This window comes from Lactuca saligna, chromosome 7 (assembly GCF_052625555.1).
Source record: "Lactuca saligna cultivar CGN05327 chromosome 7, ASM5262555v1, whole genome shotgun sequence".
Classification (NCBI taxonomy): domain Eukaryota; kingdom Viridiplantae; phylum Streptophyta; class Magnoliopsida; order Asterales; family Asteraceae; genus Lactuca; species Lactuca saligna.
Window position 1 is genome coordinate 126982802 of NC_136423.1, and position 11310 is coordinate 126994111.

Below are 11310 nucleotides of genomic sequence, written 5' to 3' on the forward strand. Positions count from 1 at the left end.
AGACTCTAAATAACTCCGAAATCGGGATGCTATACGCAGAAACCACAGAACACCATAACAAAGCATCACAATGTCCAGCCTCTACCACTGATTCCCTCACTCCCAGCACCATACACATACATCAATACATTTCCTCTAAATCCCATAATAATTTCCTATTTCACTCAATGCGCAACTTCAGTGCATCCAAACACTCAATTGGAATACAAGGAAGGCGCTAACTCTTCAGAACACACTGATGATCCTCCGAAACCCTTTCCACTACTACTCAAAATCCAAGCAAGAATACACATCCCAGCCCGGGAGTTGACTACTCAACAATCTTCTACCCATATTTCAACCCAGAAGTTCTCAACTGCCCATACCATCATTACGAGTCTTCCACTTGAAACGACACTAACCACCACCAGATTCCTGACCATTGACCACCCGTTGTGGAGACACCCATCCTTCTCTCAGAAATATAACACATGCATTATCTCGCCCTGCACCTTTCCTTGATCACCAATGACCCTAATCTCATGAATTCAAGCCGCAGGTTTCTTTATCCAACCCCTAACCGCTCTTTCACAAATCTCTGGTTCTCTCAATAAACCACCCGGTTCTCCCCCACTTAGGGTTCGAACCATCACTATCTGACACATCAACAATCTCACAAACTATTTTCACCAGCAATAACGCACCTGCCCCTGGAAAGTGCTACGCAACACCCGATAATCCCCTTTAAGGAAATCAATCGATCTCATATACTCTGAACCTCAGATGAAATCCTCAAGAAATTCTCGTCACGACTGCCTCTAGTCGTTCCAAGTCTTGTACCAATCCAAAACCAAACAACTCAACTGTCCAATAACATCACTAACTCATAGACTGGACCACGAAATCATCATACTCCCCCACCTCGACTCATCAACTGACGTTCCATCACATGGATCTTCCCAAGAACAGGGACCCCACTCCCATACTCAATACCCAACATAGATAGAAAAACCACTACACTGATAAACTCGAATGGACTCCCTACTGATACCTCTACAATACGCCCTACTATACTCAATAGGTGTAACGTGGTCCTCGACTATCTCAGTCCCAACTGACTATCTGCTCATGGTAAATTACTACCTTGCGGCACACATGCTACCTGATACTCTGATGGAAAATCATCCTCAATGACAACCTGCAGGGTTTACCCCCAAACCCAAAACTTAAACATCATGCCTCTCATGTTTCGTACACGAACATAAATAGCACCACCCAGGTCATAGAAGGTGACATCTCCTCTATCGACTGATTGCTTAACTCAGACCGAAATTCTTCCTTCCCTCTGACTCCTTACCAAAATACTCTGAAAGGCTCTCGACCTCCCTCTCAAGGGACACCTCTTCAAACTCAATCATGGCCCACTGGTCTAAAACCCACAGCATCCAATCTCTAACTAATCAATCATGAATGGATAACCGAAGAACCACGAGCATCATTCACTATGAACCATGGTACTCATCCCATGACATCTCTTCTCAATATGCTCCGGTGTATGGTACACAAACCATATTGTAACACCCAAAGTTTTAAAGGCCAAGAAGGGAAAGAAAGCCCTAATTTTAAGGGTCGACTCAACGAGTCCAAGGAGGGACTCGGAGAGTCCGAGCGGGATCCGGGTCAAGGTGTAAGTGGACTCGGTGAGTCTAGTCTGTGCGAGGAAAACCCTAAATCCAGGACTTTGGGCACTATTTAAGCTCCCTATTCCCTCCATTAGGGTTCCTTAGAGCCCCCCTTGTTCAGAAAATGAAGCCTAAGCCTCCATTGTTGTGCATTCAAGCTTCCAAGCCATCTTTGGGTGATTTGAAGGAAGAAGAAGGAGGGGAATCAGTGAAGCTTCAAGGATTTGCTTCAGATCTGGAGTTTGTGGAACCTTTCTGAAGTATTGAATGTATTAAGTCATTTCCTTCCCTTAGATCTAATTTTGGTTGTGAGTTTTGGGGCTTTTAAGCCATGATTAGCCACCCTTATGGGTTAAAAGCCAGATCTGGAGTTGCTACTTCAGATCCAAGTGTGTTATGTTCTGGAGAAGCATAAAGTATCAGCCATTGAGTTGATTTTGAAGCCCCTTGGCTTTAAGCCCTAGTTTTTGGCATGTTTTGCCTAGATATCCTTCCCTACACGTAAAGATTGCAACTTAACGTAAGGAATAGGCTTGGGAAGGGTAGATCTACAGTTTGGAGTCCATGCATGACTCAAAGGTCCTCTGCATGTAAGGAGAACTGAAGGGACTCAGCGAGTCCTTTGAGTGGACTCGGCGAGTAGCATGAAGTTGTGGAGAAACTCGACGAGTGGGATGAACAACTCGTCGAGTCGTATGAAGATTTCCTTGTACTCGGCGAGTCTGTTCTTAGACTCGGCGAGTCAGGTCGAGAAACCCCAAACCCTTCAAGTTGAGACTCAAATCAGTGAGTCGGGTAGAGACTCAGTGAGTTGGACAGGTCCGGACTCAGAAATCGGTAGACTCGGCAAGTCATGGACTGACTCGGCCAGTCGAGTCGCGAATGGAAAGAATCTAATCATTTTGAATTCGGCGAGTCAGTAGGGTGACTCGGCGAGTAGGGTTGACCTGGAAGGTTGACTTTGACCATGAATTTGACCATGGACCAAGGTTGACTTGGTTGTCTTTCGGGGGTCAGTTGGACTCAGTGTTGCATTGATATTGGTAGTTCGGGGAGCAAGGGGAGCAGGAGTTCCGTGAGTTTTCGGGCAGCAACTAGTGAGATCATCAGCAAGTTCAGCCAGTGCAGGTGAGTTTCCCTTTGTGTGAATGGGTCTAAGGCCACAATGTCGGCCCATGTAGTTATGAGTAGAAGACCCGGGGGTTAGCCCTAGGCACAATATGCTAGTATGATTTTCAGGACGAGGTCCAATAATAGCAGGCGGGTGCCCAAGGAATTGTTTATATGATAGTTTATACTTGTAGTCTGTGTGATACATGTATGTGCCTGGTAGGGAGGTGAGTGTGGGCGAGGTCCCGTATCTCACCAATAGCAGAGTGTGGATGGGGTTCCATATCTCATTACTAGCAGAATAGGGACGAGGCCCAAACTAGAACAGGAGTGAGAGTGGGCTAGGCCCATACCTCACTACCATTAGGAGCGTGGACAGGTTCCCATGACTCATCAGTAGCAGAACATGGGCGACGCCTAGGATAGGCGAGGCCTTAAGACATAACTAGTTGCATGTGTTAGTTATGTGTTATGAAATGTTTATGTGTTATTATTTGTTGGCGGACGAAGCCCTGTGACAGGCGAGGCCTAGGTAAACAGATCTGTATCCAAGTGGGGCTCCAAGCCAGGCAGGGCCTGGAGCAGCAGGGCCGTTGTAGCAGGCGAGGCCCGAGGTAGGGGGCGAGGCCCAATATAGTGGGTGTGGCCCAGTATGTGCAGTATGTGGTTATGCATGGTATGTGGTATGGTGGGGACCTGACTAAGCTTCGTGCTTACGGTTTTCAGTTTTGGTTTCAGGTACTTCCAGTAGCAGAAGGAAGAGCTCGGGGTGATCGCATGGCACACACCATAGATTAGACAGCCTGGGAATGTTTACTCTGATAATGAACATGTGTTTTGAAAACTTATACTCATATTATGTTTTGGAATGATGACTTTACTTTAAGTAATCATTTATTAAAAGAAATTTTTGGTCTTAAATTTAGGGTCGTTACAAGTTGGTATTAGAGCCTTGGTTTGAGGGATTCGGACATGCCCTTGGGGGTGTCTGAACTCAAACTGAGGAGTTGGTAAAGAAGTTTTCAAAATGAAAAGACAGTTTTGTAAAAACGGAGTTTTGAGAAAGAAAACAGTTTTAGAAAAGCGAAAAGAATTCAGAAAGATGAAAACTTTGAAAAGAGAAAAGAGGTGTGGTGCATGCAATCAACCGAGCTCAAGTAAGTACCCCAAAATACCCATACAAGTCTATGTTTTGATTATCAGTTAATAGAACAGCATGCTAGATTAGGACTAAGGATCTAGGGAGGATGCCTTATGTGCCTGTTATATGTGCTTTTGATCTGCATGGCAGTGCTGAATAGTCAGTAGTAGGATAGCCTAATTAGGTTATGCCTGAGTTTATGAGTTGTGTTGTATGTTAGTTCAGATTCTTGCTATGTGGATATGATTGCTTGAGTATGCTATGGTTAGATTTTCCCTTGTGTGAATGCTGCTTACTTTGTGCATTGTGGGATTCTAAGTGATGGGAGTTAGCCATTAGGTGGATACATCACGTCACATGTGATCAGGGTTGAATAATCTCAGAGTGTTGGATTTGGTCCTATTGTGCAGCTCTTGTTTGAGTCCAACCATTGTAGGAACGAGTCTTTTACTTGAAGGATTATCTAAGCCTCATCACATGTGATGGTATCCAGGTGATGGCTAATTGGCATTGCAAGGAGGCCTTCAGCAGCTGAGGACTGTTTTGAGTTGAGTCAGAGGTTTCCCTAGGGTAAGCCTAGGATGAGGTAGTGCTGGGAGCAGTAGAAGTAGAAAAGGGATGTGGTGGAGTCAAAGCAGTTCCTGAGGAAAGTACGGATAGATGTGGAAGGTAGTATGGGCCCGTACTACTGAAAGCAGAGGATCCGTACTCGATTCGGGAAAGGTCGAGACAAGACCGGGAACCTGGTAGTGGGTATGTTTGGTCTCGCAGCAGTGAGGAGTATTCTGATAATGGTTATGTTATATGTTTCAGTATGGTGACATTGCAAGAGGGACCGGCAGGCGGATCAGGCGCCGGAGAGGGATTGGGCTCGGGTTTAGCGCCCGAACAACTCGAGGAGCAGATGAGAGAGTTGATATCAGCGGAGGTTACGTGCAGTATTCTAGCTCAGACTCCTATGATCTTTGGCATGGTCAAGGAGGGTATATTGGAGATTTTGGATGAGAGGCTGGGAGCCTTCCGTACTGAGATGATGGCTTTGTTGGGAGTGCGTACCTTGACATTTCGGGAGTTCAGGGCTTGCGGGGCACCAGATTATCATGGGGCCAAGGACCCCATCGCTAGCAACAGATGGTTGGCTGATGTTGCCAACACATTCCGTACGAGCCGGTGTCCTGATGAGGACAAGGTTAGACTCGCTTCCTGTCTTCTGAAGGACAGAGAGAGGGATTGGTGGGAGGAGATTGGTCATGCTTTGGGTGATGATGTTGCGTTGGGCGCGATGACTTGGAGTGATTTCTCAGCTAGGTTCAGAGCGGAGTTTTCGCCGATTATTGAGGTGCAGCAGTTGGCCCGGGAGTTTCAGGATTTGACGCAGACTACTGAGACTGTGGCGGAGATCACCACCAAGTTCAGGGAGAGAGCCCTTCTTGTTCCACAGTATGTCGCGGATGAGGAGATGAAGAAGGCACGATATCACGAGATGCTGAGGGATGACATTTGGGAGTTCGTGAGCAGGTCCGGTTGTAAGACGCTGGAAGATATGATTTCTCAGGCCAGGGAGAGGGAAATTGATTTGGAGCAGATCCGGAAGAGGAAGTCGGATGAGGTTCAGGTAGCCGCAAGTTCGGGCAAAAGGCCCAAGGGATCGGATTCAAGGTCGAGGGATTATCAGGACCGCAGTCGATGCGGAAAGTATGGCAGGACGCACGGGGGCGCGTGCAGGAGTGGCAGTGGTGGTGAGTCTGGTTGTTTCAAGTGCGGTCGGACTGGTCATTTTAGCAGAGATTGTACAGTTACCATCACCCAGGGATCAGACTTGATATGTTTTCACTACAATCAGAGAGGCCACAAGAAAGCCCAGTGCCCCAGTTTGATTTCAGCAGGACAGGTGATAGCACCTGCCCCTGCAACCTTGAGGATCACAGACGGCCGTCAGGGCCGTGCGGAGGCGCCTGCGATAGGAGACAGGGCTTTTCAGATGGCTACATTGGAGACGCGAGCAGCGCCGGACATAGCAGGTATGCGATTTCCGTTTTCAGTTCTTCTATTGGTGCATGATGTTATATTGTTATGGTTCTGCATCATTATCTGTATGAGTATTTTATTTTTGAGCGAGTTGATTGTGATCGAGTTATATGCCATCTGCATACCTTGGATATTGGTTAGTAGTTAAGGGATGGGTTGTGTCGAAGAAGGCTACTTAGGGTGCAGTATCTGTAGCATGCCTTGGAGGGACTCGGTATGTCTCGTTAGTTCGGAGCTGTATAAGTTTTAGAATGGATAGGTTAGATCCTTAGCTATGGTAAACTTGGGATTCCTCAGCGGATTGATTATGGTAGTAAGGATTGGGATTTCTCTTCATTGAGCATCGAGACATAAGCAGGATCGAAGTGGGGGAGAATCCTCTGAGTGTATAAGGGTAAGAACACGCAAATCTAGATAGAGTATGTGATTTCTGAGAAGGAAAAGAGGTAGTTCAGTGTTTGACGGATTGAGTAGTTCAGGGTTAGGAGTTTGAGAAACTCCCCATCATTCTGTGCGTGTAAAGGGTAATGGTGAGTATGTGGTTCGGATTAAGGTTGAAGAGTCTCCTGTAGGACTCGTGTGAGTCGGAAGGGAGATCTTGAGGTCAAATAGCATGACATGTTTTTGTGTTAGCGGTCAGTGGCAGAAGCAGCATGTAGAGCATGGAAGAGTGGCGGGAGAGCCTCGGCATTCTTCAGCAGCAGTCAGTGGTGGAAAGTGATGTAAGACTACGGGGCGGCCGTAGCATTCACTAGCAGTTAGTGGTGGGAAGTGTTTTCAGACTACGGGGAAGCTGTAGCATTCCGTAGTAGCTTCGTTGGCGGAGTCGGGGCGAGGCCCTTATCTCCTAGCATTCAGATAGGGATCGGGAATGGGGAATGGATGAGACGGTAAGTAGTTGCCTGTATAGCCATTGAGAGATGAGACCTTGGAAGAGGCCGCTCTAGGATATAGTCGGGTGAGACCCGTGGGTGAGGCCCGTATGAGGATAGCAGTATAGGTGAGACCTGAGAGCAGGGTTGCTCAGTGGTATGGTTGGGTGAGACCCGTGGGCGAGGCCCGTGAGTTTTAGCAGCACAGGTGGGACCTGGTAAGGATCTTAGTGTCTAGATAAGGGGATCGGGGACCCCAGGAAATTGTATTGCCAGCATGGTAGAATAGATTGAGCAGTATAGGTGGCGGAAGTATCTTCGAATATCGCTGGGAGCGACTAGTGGTTGTGTTGGGTCAGTAATCGGTGAGAGTCGGTAATCCAGATAGTGATAGGTTGGTAGGGACCAGGATGGTCTCAGTTCATCCGAAAGCCAAATAAGGAATAGCACGATTTCTAGTCAGTAGCAGTGCGGGGATGCAGAGTATGGTGGAATTCAGTTAGTCGATCGTGGGGTGCTCGACACCGAATGATAGTAGAAAAAATGCCAAGTGGATACTGGAAATGATGACCCGTACAAAGTAGCGGGAGTAATAGATTGGGTGAAGACAGGGTCTTCACAGTGGCAGAGGAGATAAATGGTTATGGAGCGTTGCCTTGGGAAGGCAAGGAAATCGCGCAAGGAAAGAAAGGGTGAACCCCTATGTTGCAGTACTCGGAGAATACCAGAAAGATTGTCGGTTGAGTAAGTTGTGTTTCGAGGATGTTCAGGGTCAGGATGCACCCAAGATTATTATCGGTAAGGATTGACGTTAGTCCGAATGACTGAACGAAAGGCCAGCAAAGTTAGGCAGCTAGTGTTAGAATGAATGGTGGGGTATTGGAGGTAGATCGCAGGCAGTAGCGTATAGTAAACTTCGAGGATGAGGTTTAGTTTAAGTGGGGGAGAGTTGTAACACCCAAAGTTTTAAAGGCCAAGAAAGGAAAGAAAGCCCTAATTTTAAGGGTCGACATGGCGAGTCCAAGGAGGGACTCGGCGAGTCCGAGCTGGATCCGGGTCAAGGTGTAAGTGGCCAACTCGGCGAGCCGGCCAAGTGGACTCGGCGAGTCTGGTCTGTGCGAGGAAAACCCTAAATCCGGGACTTTGGGCACTATTTAAGCTCCCTATTCTCTCCATTAGGGTTCCTTAGAGCCCCCCTTGTTCAGAAGATGAAGCCTAAGCCTCCATTGTTGTGCATTCAAGCTTCCAAGCCATTTTTGGGTGATTTGAAGGAATAAGAAGGAGGGGAATCAGTGAAGCTTCAAGGATTTGTTTCAGATCTGGAGTTTGTGGAACCTTTCTGAAGTATTGAAGGTATTAAGTCATTTCCTTCCCTTAGATCTAATTTTGGTTATGAGTTTTGGGGCTTTTAAGCCATGATTAGCCACCCTTATGGGTTAGAAGCCGGATCTGGAGTTGCTACTTCAGATCCAAGTGTGTTATGGTCTGGAGAAGCATAAAGTATCAGCCATTGAGTTGATTTTGAAGCCCCGTGGCTTTATACCCTAGTTTTTGGCATGTTTTGCGTAGATCTCCTTCCCTACACGTAAAGATTGCAACTTTACGTAAGGAATAGGCTTGGGAAGGGTAGATCTATAGTTTGGAGTCCATGCATGACTCAAAGGTCCTCTGCATGTAAGGAGAACTGAAGGGACTCGGCGAGTCCTTTGAGTGGACTCGGTGAGTAGCATGAAGTTGTGGAGAAACTCGACAAGTGGGATGAACAACTCATTGAGTCATATGAAGATTTCCTTGTACTCAGCGAGTCTGTTCTTGGACTCAGCGAGTCAGGTCGTGAAACCCCAAACCCTTCGAGTTAAGACTCAAATCAGTGAATCGCGTGGAGAATCAGTGAGTTGGATAGGTCAGGTTTCAGAAATCGGTAGACTCGGCGAGTCATGGACTGACTCGGCGAGTCGAGTCACGAATGGAAGGAATCTGGTCATTTTGAACTCGGCGAGTCAGTAGGGTGACTCGGCGAGTAGGATTAACCTGGAAGGTTGACTTTGACCAGGACTTTTGCCATTAACCAAGGTTGACTTGGTTGTCTTTCAGGGGTCAGTTAGACTAAGTGTTGCATTGATATTGGTAGATCGGGGAGCAAGGGGAGCAGGAGTTCTGTGAGTTGTCGGGCAGCAACTAGTGAGATCATCAGCAAGTTCAGCCAGTGCAAGTGAGTTTCCCTTTGTGTGAATGGGTCTAAGGCCACAATGCCGGCCCATGTAGTTATGAGTAGAAGACCCAGGGGTTAGCCCTAGGCACAATATGCTAGTATGATTTTCAGGACGAGGTCCAGTAATAGCGGGCGGGTGCCCAAGGAATTGTTTATATGATAGTTTATACTTGTAGTCTGTGTGATACATGTATGTGCCTGGTAGGGAAGTGAGTGTGGGCGAGGTCCCGTATCTCACCAATAGAGAGTGTGGATGGGGTTCCATATCTCATTAGTAGCAGAATAGGGGCGAGGCCCAAACTAGAACAGGAGTGAGAGTGGGCTAGGCCCGTACCTCACTACCATTAGGAGCGTGGACGGGGTCCCATGACTCATCAGTAGCAGGACATGGGCGAGTCCCAAGATAGGCAAGGCCTTAGGACATAACCAGTTGCATGTATTAGTTATGTGTTATGAAATGTTTATGTGTTATTATTTGTTGGCGGGCGAGGCCATGTGACAGGCGAGGCCTAAGTAAACAGATTTGTATCCGAGCGGGGTTCGAAGCCAGGCGGGGCCTGGAGCGGCGGGGTCGTTGTAGCGGGCGAGGCCCGAGGTAGGGGCAAGGCCCAATACAGTGGGTGTGGCCTAGTATGTGCAGTATATTGTTATGCATGTTATGTGGTAGGGTGGGGAACTCACTAAGCTTCGTGCTTACGGTTTTCAGTTTTGGTTTCAGGTACTTCCAGTAGTGGAGGGAAGAGTTCAGGGTGATCGCATGGCACACACCATAGATTAGACAGCCTGGGAATGTTTACTCTGATAATGAACATGTGTTTTGAAAACTTATACTTATATTATGTTTTGGAATGATGACTTTACTTTAAGTAATGATTTATTAAAAGAAATTTTTGGTCTTAAATTTTGGGTCGTTACACATATCATCACTCCTCCATCTGCTCCGAGGTATGGTACTCGAACCATAACATCACTCCTCCATCCGCTCTGATGTATGGTACTCGAACCATAACATCACTCCTCAATCCGCTCCGATGTATGGTACTCGAACCATAACATCACTCCTCAATCCGCTCTGATGCACGGTACTCGAACCATAACATCACTCCTGCATCTGCTCCGATGTATGGTACTCGAACCATAACATCACTCCTCCATCTGCTTTGATGTATGGTACTCGAACCATAACATCACTCCTCCATCTGTTCCGATGTATGGTACTCGAACCATAACATCACTCCTCCATCTACTCTGATGTATGGTACTCGAACCATAACATCACTCCTCATTCTACTCATTAGAACCTTCAGAATACTCCCTGTATCAAGTATGGGTCCTCTGCTTTCAGTAGTATGGGCCCATACTACCTGCCACATCTACCCATACTTTCCACACGGACTATCCCGGAGCTCATAAGTAGCTGCTCGACCTTCTCGTTCACTAATTCCATCGCGCGTGCTCGCTCCTCAGCGAAATTCTCTACTCTGCCAGCGCCCTCATCTGGCTAAGGTTACTCCCTAGGCTCTTCCTAGATTCCCACACTTCTCTGCCATCAGCTGCTAAAGAGCTCCTAATGATGCCAGCCATCTACCTCCTGAATATCGTCATATTCGCTTGGTAGTTGACTCCCATCATCGAGAGTTCCATGAAGCACGAAGCAAGCCGCATTCGAGCATCAAAGAATACATAGGACTCACTCTGGGTGATAACTCCGCTTGCTCTGCTCATCCTCGAAAGTACCACCGAACTCTTCAACTCTTCCCCATGCGGGTTCTAACTATTCTTTCGCTAAGTTCCAAGGTACTCATCTAGGTATCTCACCTAGATTACTCCTCTACTCAAATCCCCTAAACGATTCCAACTAAATATTCTCACTCATCACATGCTAAAAATGTCATCGCATATAACAGCAATTCCTAGGCTAAGGCATCACAAATCAGGCCACTCTAGTCCTATGATATGAAATACCTATCCTGTCTCTAGCATGCAATAATATCTCATAAAGTGCATCATAAATATCTCATAACATAAAAGCAATGGTATTTTGGGAAATCACCGTTCGGGCTCTGGCTGATTATACACACTACTCTTTGTCACTTTCTCTTTGAACTCTTATTCTCTTTAGAAAATTGTTTCTTTGAAAACTGTTCTTACTTCCTCAGTTTGAGTACAGATTTACCCGAAGGTGCATCCGAATCCCTCAAACCAAGGCTCTGATACCAACTTGTGACACCGTAAATTTCAAAATAATTTTTCATTTAAATATAATGGTTTAATTCTTAAAAACAC